The sequence below is a fragment of the Notothenia coriiceps genome, unplaced genomic scaffold (assembly GCF_000735185.1).
Source record: "Notothenia coriiceps isolate Sejong01 unplaced genomic scaffold, NC01 NC01_scaffold00019360, whole genome shotgun sequence".
Taxonomy (NCBI): Eukaryota; Metazoa; Chordata; class Actinopteri; order Perciformes; family Nototheniidae; genus Notothenia; species Notothenia coriiceps.
Window position 1 is genome coordinate 105,109 of NW_011352061.1, and position 12,122 is coordinate 117,230.

The 12,122-nt window shown below is 41.8% G+C and overlaps 1 protein-coding gene across 1 annotated transcript in view; it reads left to right on the forward strand.

The window, feature by feature from the left end:
* The first annotated feature begins 11,270 nt into the window (after positions 1 to 11,270).
* Positions 11,271 to 12,122, forward strand: part of nlgn4xa (neuroligin 4 X-linked a) — a 76,066-nt gene continuing 75,214 nt past the window's right edge. The window contains exon 1 of the mRNA XM_010778742.1: positions 11,271 to 11,554. The gene's annotated coding sequence lies outside the window, so the exon portion shown is untranslated. The remainder of the gene's footprint in view (positions 11,555 to 12,122) is intronic.

Sequence of the window (12,122 nt, forward strand, 5' to 3'; positions counted from 1 at the left end):
GTGTAAAGCTTCCTCAAATACCCTGCAGGGATATCTCATGCTTTAGTTACAGCGCTGCTTATACCCAGCCCTCCTCTCATTAATATCTTTAATAAACAATAAGCTAACTAAACATCTGTCTCTGTCTCACCTGCAAACCATTCTTTTGAACAATTATACAAAGTATTAGTCACATTGATGAGATTTCGGTTTAAATCAGAATCAGGTTTTTGCCAACAGGGTTAACACACATTTAGTTTGGTGTGTAACAGTGCACACATTAACAAAGCCAAATAAATTAAGCTGTTATCACAAAAAGAAAATGAGAAATGAAAACATCTGAAGTATGTAATGTCCAACCAGTGTAATTATCCGCCCCCCCTTGACTCTTTTCACCTGCCAGCCCAGCCCTATCCAGTTGTGTGATGAGTTTATCACTCACCTGCTTGCTGAACTTAAATGGCATAAGCAGCAGACCAGGAGCATCATGTGTTAACATTCCCACAACAATATTTGTATTTAGGTCACACCGATGCTGCTCAAAGATCTGTGGCTGAGGGAAACCTTTGTGCGGAACGCGCTGAATACTGAGCAGTCCACCTCCACTCTTTGTACAAGAAGAGATGGGGTCAGTGCAGACTGCTTTGAACCATGAGCGCACACCGTATATTTAACAGTCAGGAAAAACCCACTGAGGCTCAGATCAAAGTGTCAGATGACAGCGAGGGTGTGTGATGTACAGAGCAGGTCTTTTTTTATTTATTGGCCATTATTTCCAAACAGTTTCCTACAAGGGTTCCTGGAAAGATCTATGAAATGCAATAGTGCAGTGGAAGTGGCAATTTCCTTGAAGAAATAAAGATACAAATAGTTGAATTCAATTCCCATCAACTATGTTAAGCTCACCTGCTGTGTTCTGATGAATTCACTTTCTGGTGCACTAAAACATAATTGGCTGTGCACTCTGCATTTCCCCTCTAATTACAACCAACTGCCATTGTTCAGGGAGAAAAAAAGAAATGATTCATGAAATAAAGGATATTTGAGAGTAAGGCAGTAGAATAAAATAGTTTTAACAAGGCAGAGATAGCGAGCAGGTACACTCTGCGTTGTGTGTAAGGTTAAGGTTACGGTCCCCCTCCAGCAGACCACCTTCCTGCTTTTTGAGAAGTGCCTGAAAAGCTCTCCACACAGTGATGCGGGGGTGTAGAACAGTATTTGCATGGAGAGGCAGCGGAAATTAATTCCATGCCAAGTTTAAAATCAGAAGGAGTTTCCATCACTCATGCTAATGAGAAGGCACTCAGAGCGCAAACCTCCATAAGAGTTGAACCTTTCCTGAACCGGTGTTCCACCCAGAAGCAGCCTTTCTCTTTCTTAGATATAACTTAATTTGCCTTCCCGACCCTTAAAAGCACCCTGAGGATCCTCTTCACTGTTAAAACTCAAATAAGATGTTTTAGGTGGAAATGCAGAAAAAGATAGCAAATAAATCTAAAACAATTTGCTCTATGTGCCAAGCAATGTCTACTTTAATTATACAGAGATGTAACAAGAATGGTTCAATTGAGAAACTGTAATGCACAAAGCACAGTTCTGCTCTATTTTCTCCAAGAACTCATAACCCTGGTGACTGTATGAATACATAATTAAGGGATGAGTAATGTCTCGGATGGTGCTACTAATGAAGTTCCAGGAAAATAAAAATAGTGTCACTGTTATACATTAAAGGAGGGATAGCAGCCAGGTGTTTTAATACAAGCAGCAATCACAACAAATGGAGATTGTAGCCAGTCAGCAATCACCCAGGATTAGTTTCCTGCCAAACAAATAATCCATCTTAATCCAACATGGCAGCTGCGTGACGGTGGCCTTCCACCCTGCCACTTAGCGTCCAACAGATAGAGCTCTAATGCAGCTCTAATAAACATCTGACACCGTTTGTTTCCTCACTGTGCTGACTCACACAGCCGGGGACATGCGTGATTACACAAACTAATGCACACTGCTTATGATTTCATGTGATTAAACAACATTTCTCAAACCAGCCAATGAGAGCTGCAGCATTGGCAGCTTGTGCCAAGGACTAATGGGTTCAGAGTGCTGCGGGGCTGCCTGCTGCTCACAGGTCAAGGTCGGGGGGGGGGGAGGGGGTTTGTCCCCACTGCCCAGCTTTGTTTTTTTTTTGTCTCTGGCGGGCATGTGGACAGTTACCCGGGTGTTTCCCCGAAAGCTGCTCCCCAATTCGCTGGATGATAAACTACCCAAAGATACCATGTCTAATATAAGCAGCACATAAACAATGATAGTCATGTTATATGAACTATATATGAAGGTTTTTGTTTACTGTTAATGTGAAAAAAGAGAGAGAAAAAGAGGGCCACTAATTGATCCCTGTGGGACCCCACATAGGATGTTTGGTAAAACGTGAACACAACGTCTCACGTGTATATTCAAAATACTGAGAGCAATGCACGTTTAATTTGGCAAGCAAAGATTAATTAATAACTGTATTGATTTTGACAAATCCAACCAAGAGTTTATAATTCATGGTCGTCTGGGGCTTTTGTTATCTAATCAATACGTTGAAAAATAGCATTATATGATGAGTTGTTTTGTGAAATCCATACCGTTCATATAATGTTGCTGTTATTATGAAAAGAAGTACATGTGTTATGTGGTCTTGGATAACCTGTATTAATAAAGATGTGCTTAGATTAACAAGGACATCCAGGACGTCCTTTCGATCGGAAACTTCAGAAGAACTGAAGGGAAGATAAAGGCCAATACAAAAATAACTGATTCGAATTTTTTACATTCTTCTCTAGAGATGTCATTGAATTTATAACGAGAACTTTCGGGTCAGTGATTAGAGATTCACTATCTTTAAATGTAGCAAGAAGTCCATGAGGTGTTTCTTTTCCTGTTTAGGGGTAGATTCGTTATATTTCAGGTCATTTTCATACAAATAAAAAATTCAGTTTTGTTTTTGCACAACGTAGGAGGTTAGTCAAATAGTTTTTATACCTCTTTTGGTTCAATTGGAAAATATGAACTATACATTAAATGGTTCCTTTTTTTAACTGCATGAGGTAAAGTTCACCAAGAAATCATTTGACATTTTTCCTTCATAACATCCTAGAAGCACAATTATGAGATAATAGGCTAATTCAATGTGTGGATCAGAGGTTTGTGTACCGATATAAATGAATAAACATCAATTCACACAATTTGCAAAAACTGCGTCAGGCAACAAGGTTGAAAAACATCATGTGGCTGGAGGCAAATCAAAAACAAATAGAGGAAAAAGGAGCTTTAGCAATTACTGACTTGAAAAAACCGAGCTGCTGGAATTGATAGCACTACCCTGCCAAAACAGAATACAAAGAGGAAAGCATCCATATCCTTACTGAGCTTTACAGACAGCCCAGTCCCACTGTAACGTATACAGAACATGAGTTATGAACAGGATTGGTGTCAAAGTGTCACAGCAGCCGGACCAGATTTCATTTATATCCCATTTCCAAAGGGACAGCGGCTGATATACCCCTTTGGCTTCGTCGGACTCATGTACTGTACATCATGTTAATGTTGTATGTGTTGTCCTTGGTGAAAGAAATGAATAAAGTCAATAGTATAAAGTGAAAGCAGAGCGGCTCAGTCCTTTGCATTGCATAAAAGCACTGTGAATAGAGGGGGATGCTCGAAGTGTATTGCAATTTATTTGTTGACATGCACAATGGGATATATGGAGTGCAGAGATGAATTGGGTGGAGAAAGGTTGCATTGAGCTGACAGCAGGAGAAAAAACGTTTTGAACATTCGCAGCAACCAGATATTCGGGTAAATAGATGGGCTAAATCTGATCGGCTGAGTGAATGGCCTTGGTGAACTCACAATGTGAATATTTGACCAACTAGTGTTAGGGTTGGATATTAATTTAACTAACAGAGACTTGCCTATGTTTTTATTGCGATGTAGTTTGATAGGTGAAATCGTTTCCCACGTTTTATTTTCCCAACAGGTTGACACTCCTAAGATAAAAGGCTTTACCAATTCATTTAGATGTGTCAGTCAGTAACAATGGTTTCCAAATGCTACAATATTGGATTTTCAAAGCTCATCTAAGACTTGGTTTGAAGTTTTGAAAGTCACATCAGTTGCACTTTATTACACGAGATGTTTTAATAATGCACGTCATGACTGCTCAACTCGTCATCAGCTGCTCAAATCAGAGTGTTTTCTGACAGACTGAGAGACAGGTGAATCTGATGCAATGGCCAAATAAAGAAGGCAAATAAAGAAGTGACTGACAACAAGGCTTATATGTTAAGACAGAAAAGCCAGTAAGAAAAAGGGATTGCTAAAGGACAATAACTGAAACATGAGAAAAGCTAAATCCATTCTGTCTCACTCAAATACATTACTTTTACCTAACTAATGACATATATTGATTAAATGCCCAACAAACACCATCTGCACGACTGAAATATGCTATTCACCTTAGACATTAGGATGTCCTGAACATATTGTGATCCATGACAGCCCATCAGTCTGTACGCCAGCTCTCTATGGAAGCTGTCGTTTAGGATAAGGATCAAATCTCAGATGGTCAACGGATCGCCTGGGAAATTCTGCCGTCTAAAGTAAAGAGAAACTGTGGGCAACATCAATCCACATTCATGAGACTGACGGGTGACAGGGGACGTCTGCGAGGTGCTCTCCTCTGTTTGAGTGGCAAGGATCACTGACAGGTCAAGGAGAGGGAAGGGTAAAAATATCGATGCAAAACAGGCAGTGGAAATACCTCCAGCGAATCCCAAAAAACAGAGGGGACAAAAGAAGAAAAAAATAGGAATTTAAACAACAAACAAACACCCTGGTTTTATTATTTAACTTCTGAACTAGAGTGTAACATGTTTTGGTCATCAACTTGTTTTGAGTAATGCACTTGAATGCACCTCAAGGCCTGACTCCTCCCCCAAACACTCCCCTCATTAGAGCAGAGTATAAAACACACCTGGTGGCCCTCTTTGGCTCTGCTGTCATGGTCGGTGGTGCAGGTAGGCTGCTTCACTTATTATTAAGGATACATTTGTTTCAGTTTTGCTATCAGTTTATGCTAACTTGTTGCTTCCTTGCAGATTGTCCTGAAGCTCAGTATCCAAAACCTCTTCCTGTGGTGAGTAGAGCAGCAGTTGAATTGTTTGTCTGCCACATGGTGAGCCATTTTTAACCTTCATTCAACCATTGCTTTTGGGTTCACTTACTGCTGTTTTGTTCGGTTTGCTAACTATGTGGAAGTTTTTGTTTTCTATTAACCCTCACTGTTGTGGTGAAGAGCACCAGGGGCCAAGAGTGAGGGGCCTGTTTGCTATGACTGCACCTGGTGAGTATTTGGTTGTACCCATAGTGTGGCTGTTCTTATATAGACTTTTAATGTCACATTTTAGATAAATATTAATAATATAGAACACATTCTACAATAAAGCTCATTTTAAATTGTTGTTTCTAACCAATGATTTGATCTTACAGCAACATTTCCAGAGTTTTCTTTTGATTGCATTTATATAAAAATAAATATATTGTGAAACACGTCTCTGCCCCTCAGTTAACGAGCCTGTGTCCTGATTTCCTGCATTGTCTTTTTGTGCCTATGTCCTGGGGTCCAAGGTCCTATTTAGTATGATATATTTACATCAGACCACCCCTCCTCAAACTCTTCAAGTAATGATATTAAATGTATTATTTGACTTTAGTAACTACTCAGAAATGAGGCACTCACAATGCTACATCCAAATTTTAATACGTGAATTTCGAAGAACGGGGTTTGACTTTGAAAATGGGTCATCGGCGTGGCTTTCTCAATTGGCCACACCCATGACCAATCCCCCTATTAAAACTAAATGTGCGTTACTCTCCCCACATGTGCAAACCTTCATGAGTTTTAAAAAATGTCAAAAAGCTAAAAAATAATTATATTTGTCTGTGCTGGCTTTATAAGTTTTCCCTGTTAGCCCTGCGAACACCTGACCTTCATCCCCTCATCAGATCAGTGCTCCAGTAAAAGCTGTGGGGGAACCAACCATGATTTGAAGTGCAAAATAACATGATACGAGTCATCTTCAGAAAAAAATCTATGAAAGGGCAGATGAACCCCAACTTATACTCAAAAAGAAGAGCAGGGCTGATGAGGCTAATGAGGTCCAAGTGTGCACATTGATTAGCTGATGCACAGCAGGTGAGGGAGACAGGATCTGTAACTACTGAATTGAAGCCAAACCAGTCATCACAACTGTAAGTAAAACAAATAAACGAAAGATTTAGCAAAGGGAAACAAAGGAAAGAAGCCACAAAAGTTTGTTTTAAATCTGTCATTTTAATTCTAAGCTTACTTACACTAAGAGTTAAGCTAGCTCTGGCACATAACCACCTCGGCTAAGTGTTTGCTTGACTTACTGAATCTCAAATCCTCAAGACACAAAAAGCTTTTCTATAATAAATTCACTTCTTGCTAATTGAAGATCTTCTACTGTAGGACCTAGAAGCAGTTTTAAAATTGGTGTAACACTATGAAGATATTACAGCTTACAGATGTTTTTAGGCTAGTTTAGGTGTCTCATCCTATTACATGTTGTTGTGCTTGTTGCTGCCTGCTGATTCAAACACAGCCCCAGCTAGGCCCCACCAAATTGAGATTTTCTGTCTAGAGTCAGCTGCCAAAATGGTTGCGAGCATTGAATCCCAGCGTTCCACATTTCCCTTGGTGCATCTCAATGAAACGTTTTCGTTTGAGTCTCCCTGCCTTAGCTACTTTTAAACTACCAGTTTGTAAAGCAGGCATCCATGAATATATTTTACCATTTGCAGTCTCCATAACCAAGTGGAGAAAACTCTGGCGACATCAGAGCCACAGCGGACATTTAAGAATGTTAAGTCCTGTTCTCAAAGTCTTCTCTCTGGGATTAGGCCAGAACAATATATGATAGTTATATGGTGGTTATGTTTGCCCGATATAGCGATGATGAAATTGGTCAAATTCTTCCAAATCAGAAAATCTTTATGTATCCAGTATTTTGGAAATGTAGGGCGTTAGCAGCAAATGTAATGCATGTAAAAGGCACAAAGGATATAAAATACAGTGTTGGTGTTGTGGTCAATGAGGTCTGCAATTTTCTTTTATCTGACCCTGCTTTTTTTCTAGGTTTTGTAAAGTTATCAAAATAAGATACTTGATATAACCCATGGTTGACAGTAGGAAGAAGAGCAATCCTATTGCATTGTTGCTTTTGAATGATAGTGCAAAGACCATTAAGTCCTATTACAATACTTTACATTCCTACAATACCTGCACCATGACTGGATGCCTGCCTACCCCTACTTTCCTCATAGACACACTTTCTTACTGGCACTGTTGGCGCCGGAGCAAAATCCTGAGCTGCAGAATCATGCAATATGAACGTAAATCCTTGGAAGCTACACTCGAATGCCAGACCTACAAGGTTATAACATCACACTACTTTCCTTCCAAGAGATTAACATTCATTACTCACACAACTCCAAGAGGTCACTTGTAAGGCTAAAGGAGAATATTAATTTAACAAGGGGAGGAAAGATATTCCGCACATAAAACCAGAATGAACTGCATGGGGCCAGAGTTTGTTTTTTCGTAAATTGGTGGAATTTACAGAGAGTCCAACATGGTCTCATGGGAAGGCTGGAGAGAGTATTTTGAGGGAAGTTGAGGGCATTAAGTCTCTGAGCGCTCAACAGCAGATGAGTGACCCGCATTGACTGGCAGAGTATGCTTATTTTGTGGAGTAGCCTAGACTGTTAAAGATCATGGAAGAAAAATCTTTTCCGACTTGTCCACGTCTTCAGACGTCAACAGCAAAGAGCTCAAATCTGCTCCTGAAGAGCTCCACCGTCATGCCTCGGCGGTCCCTGCCTTTATGTATCTGTGTGCTACCCTACCCCGAGGCGACAGGGATTGTCTGTGCTTAAACACAGAGGAAGAGAGGAGTCCTTTCCGTCTCTGATCCCCCCCCACTCCCCCTGTATCTATCTCTCTGCATGTGGTGACTGCCACTGTTTGTCTAAATCATCAGAGGCGCCTTGTCCTCTGTGAAGCATTAAACGGCACACTTCTTGCCCCCGACTTGTGGAGCTGCTCAACGTCTGCAGGTCTGACAGCCTCATCGTTCTGCAGGAGTGCACATGGCCACACACTCCTTCCATACACACACACACTCCATATACTGTCTCAAATACTTATTCTGATTTAAGTGCCAAAGTGCATCCCAATGCGAAGTATGGCAAAATACACTTCGACTAGCCGCGTTTGTGTTAGCTTCTATAAACGCAGCACTACAATAGTTATTCACGTGGTATTTTGTAACTATTTGAATACCGTATCACTATAGGCTACTGGTCTTTGAGAGAAACCATTGTTAACTTTTCGGTTAATTGAGCAGTCTGTAAATTGCTAATGCTAACTAATTCTGATAGTGATGTCATCAGTTTGAGTTCAAATGTAGATAAATCTCAGGTAGGCCTACACACTGAAAGAGTTGTGTTTGACAGGTGTAGACGTTTAAATGTAGTGATGGTAGGCTATAGTGAAAACCAGAATATTTTATTTATATCAGGTTTTATATTGTAATTTTCTCTGATTTCAAACCTGGCTGTATTTTGGGTGATGAAATCGTCCGTGGCAGTTCCATCCCGCAGCGGGGGGAGAAAGGTCACGTGTCGTGTGCAGAGGCGCGCTGCCACAGGTTGCAGGTGGATGTGTAATCCTGCTCAACATTTGATTTGGCTTCAGCCTGGCAGCAGTGACGTCCCCTCATCGCTCTCATGAAAGTCACCGAGTCAATGTGGGCCGAGCTGCTGACTGAGGCTGATAGATACTTCAGAGGGAGGAGGATACCCCCCACCGCTGAGGGTTCTGATGTGGGGAGAGGGAATAAATGATGGTCATATCAAAGGGAGGCTGGCTGCAGCACTCTGCCTCGTCCTCAGGCTCCTCTCCTCTTCAGTCCTGCTGCAGGCCGCCGTCACTCACACCACCATGAGGAATGTTGGGGAAATCATTTCCAAGGTCCATAACTTTGACCCAGTTTACCAGTTCATACTGCCCTGACTGAGCACACGCACCTGTAACCTTGGCTGCTGTGCTCTCAGTGTTTTGTCTCCCTGTTGCCTGTTGGCGTCAGCTGATCGAGGAGTTATGCTTCTATCTTGTTGATTATTCTCTCTGAACTATAGCTAAATACATGGGTCTGGGGTAGAGTTCTTCAGAATTGATTGTGGCATCTCAACTGTGTGCTCTCCTCGTGTCTCTGAGTCCTGACTCCAATTGCTTCAGAAGTTTCCCCCACAAGGAACATCCATGATTTTATTTGTGTAGATTCGATATGACCTTGAATATCTCAGGCAATCCCATTTCAACTTCGGAAGCATCCATTTCCAGCTTTTTATCATTATCTCAATTTAAATGCAGACTGTTGAGGGGAAAGGATGAATTATGCAGATTGTAAATCTGCTGGTCGTTGCTTTCTTGAGATAAAAAATATGTGAATTGTACTCGTTTCATACGATTGACATCTTCTATAAGAAAAGCAAAAAAGGGGTAGGGGAACATCACGAAGACTTTAAGCATGTGGAAAAAATGCTGCCTTTTTTAAGGTTGAGCATCACGTTGTCCTGGAGCCAAAGCCTTCAGGAGTAGCAATGTAATGACCAAATGTTGGCATCATTTTTGAAATGTTTCCCATTGACTTACATTGGGATATTGACGTCAGTAAATCAGCATCACTTGAATAGCCCTTATTTAAACCATAAGGGTCTTAAAGTTGTTAAATGCGCAACTTCAGTTTCAATCTGTGACGTCCCAGGATGATCAGAAGTGTTTAATTGGTGAATACACCTGTATGTTAGAACATTTACAGAAAGACCGCATTATTGATTGTTTGTTCAAAGCGACCTGTAATTATTATTTCCTGTAAGGTGACCTCTTGTGGTCGTGCAGATAATGACGCGGGGTCACAGCAGGAAGCAGCAGGCGCTATTAAGGTGCCAGAAGTCTGTCCGAGATGACACGTTAATTCTGTGTTGTTTGTAAGAGACTCGGCTGTAAGAAACAATATATTTTCTGTCTGCTCTGTGTCTGTAATTGGTGTTAAAAGCACTTTATTTTTTATTTTTTTACTAACAATGCTTTTTCTTAAACAGAAACCGAAGCACAGTTCTAAGCAAACAGATTTTTTGTCACTTTCATCAAATGCCCGAGCCCAGTTTTGTGGCGATTTACCAATGTTGGATAAAAATGTCAGCAATTTTCCCACATCATTATTATTATTGGCTACATTTAAGACAACACAGATCAACAATAACACTATTTGGAGACCTTTATCCAGAGGTGGAAGAGGTACCTTTACAAAAACTCGTTATGAGACTGGCTTTTCTGAATAACATCATAATATTGGATTATAATGAATTTTTAACCATTTTGTTGCATCTTGCAAAGGTGGTGCTAACTTTATTGACACTTTGTAATAGTAGGTATGTCAATCCGTAACAGTGCATCACAATTCATATTGAAGTATAGTGATCTATAAGGCAACTAAAAATAAATGTAGACGAGTAAAACGCACAATATTCACCCCCAAAATTAATGGAGTAGAAATATAAATGGCAACACTCATGTGAAGTACCGTACTTAGTACTCAAGTAAATGTACTTAGTTACTTTTTATAAGCTCTGGAGCCAATTTTGTCCACATGTCTTCCATCACATGGCATAATAACCAACACTGAACTCTTCTGTTTATCTTCATGGGTGCGTGTTGTTGCTCCCAGAGCTACTGGGAGGAAGAGGGAGACTCAGCCCCCCTTTACCCCCCATTCCCTCTCCCTGCCATGCTCCATGCTTCATGCCAGAGCTGCCACCACACCGTGGCTGGTTAGAGGTGATGGAGAGAATGCGGCAATCTATTGGCTGCAGGCGGAGTACATTTCAGGAGGTGTAGTCCAATGGCAAGCTGGAGAGGGGAGGGGATGGGGGGTGAGAGAAAGAGAACGATAAATAGAGAGAGAAGGGAAGAGATGGAGAAAGAGGGGAAAAAGTGAGAAAGAGAAATAGATAGGGGAGTGAGAGAAGCAGACAGGCAAGGGGGGAGAGAGAGTGAGAGAGACAGAGGGAGGAGGGGGGAGTGAGACCTGGTTTCTCTAACACTAATCTTGTCCTTGCAACACACTCGCTCTATGAGAGCAATTAGATTCAGCTGCGTTTCCACAGCCTCTGCAATGACTCATTGAAACATCTTCTGTGCTGATAAAGCCGCATCTCCCCCCCTCTCTCCTCACACACACGCGCGCACACACACACACACGCACGCGCGCGCACAATAACGGGCGCAGGCAAGAGGCATAGCTGCGCTGCCTTCAGCACGTCGGGACTTCTTACTTTGGATTTGCGGAGCAGGAGGCTGGACTTTACTGGGTTTTTTAGCCGTGTGTTTGGACTCGAGTCGGGACTGACGGAGGAGGGGGAGCCGGTGGAGACCCGGGCTGAGGTGAGTGCTGCCAAGGGGGGCTGAGATGCTGAGATGCTGAGCTTTCCCCTTCAAGCAGGAAAACACTGGCTGGACCTTTGTGCGTTTTCAGGCGCTCCTCCTTTCCATGTCCGGCGCGTCAGTGTCATGAAAAAGGAGCACAGGGAATATATCCACCTTACATGGATGTCATTCTGACTTATTAGGAAATATTAGCAACAATGGAGAGTTGTTTTGTCTGCAGAGGCTCATTCTTGCGCACTTTCACTTGTAAAGGTTGATGGTGATGACGCGTTTTATGAAGAGTGTAAATCAGTGCAGACTGGGTGCAACAGCTCGGTTAACTTTGTTCTGCAGGAGAGGCAGTGCAGCTGCTGCTGGTGGTGCTGGTGGAGCTGGTGGTGGTGTTGTGGCGACACAAAGAGTGCCCCTTTACATGGTAAAGCATTGAAACCGGTTTCACACCTGCGTTTCCAACTCTTTTTCTGCAGAGGCTCTGTGCGCGCATCGCTATACAAACAGCCACAAGATGGGGGTGTAGATATCTGGAAGTGTGGGTTTTGTCAGGGAAACGAAAAAAAAAAAAAAA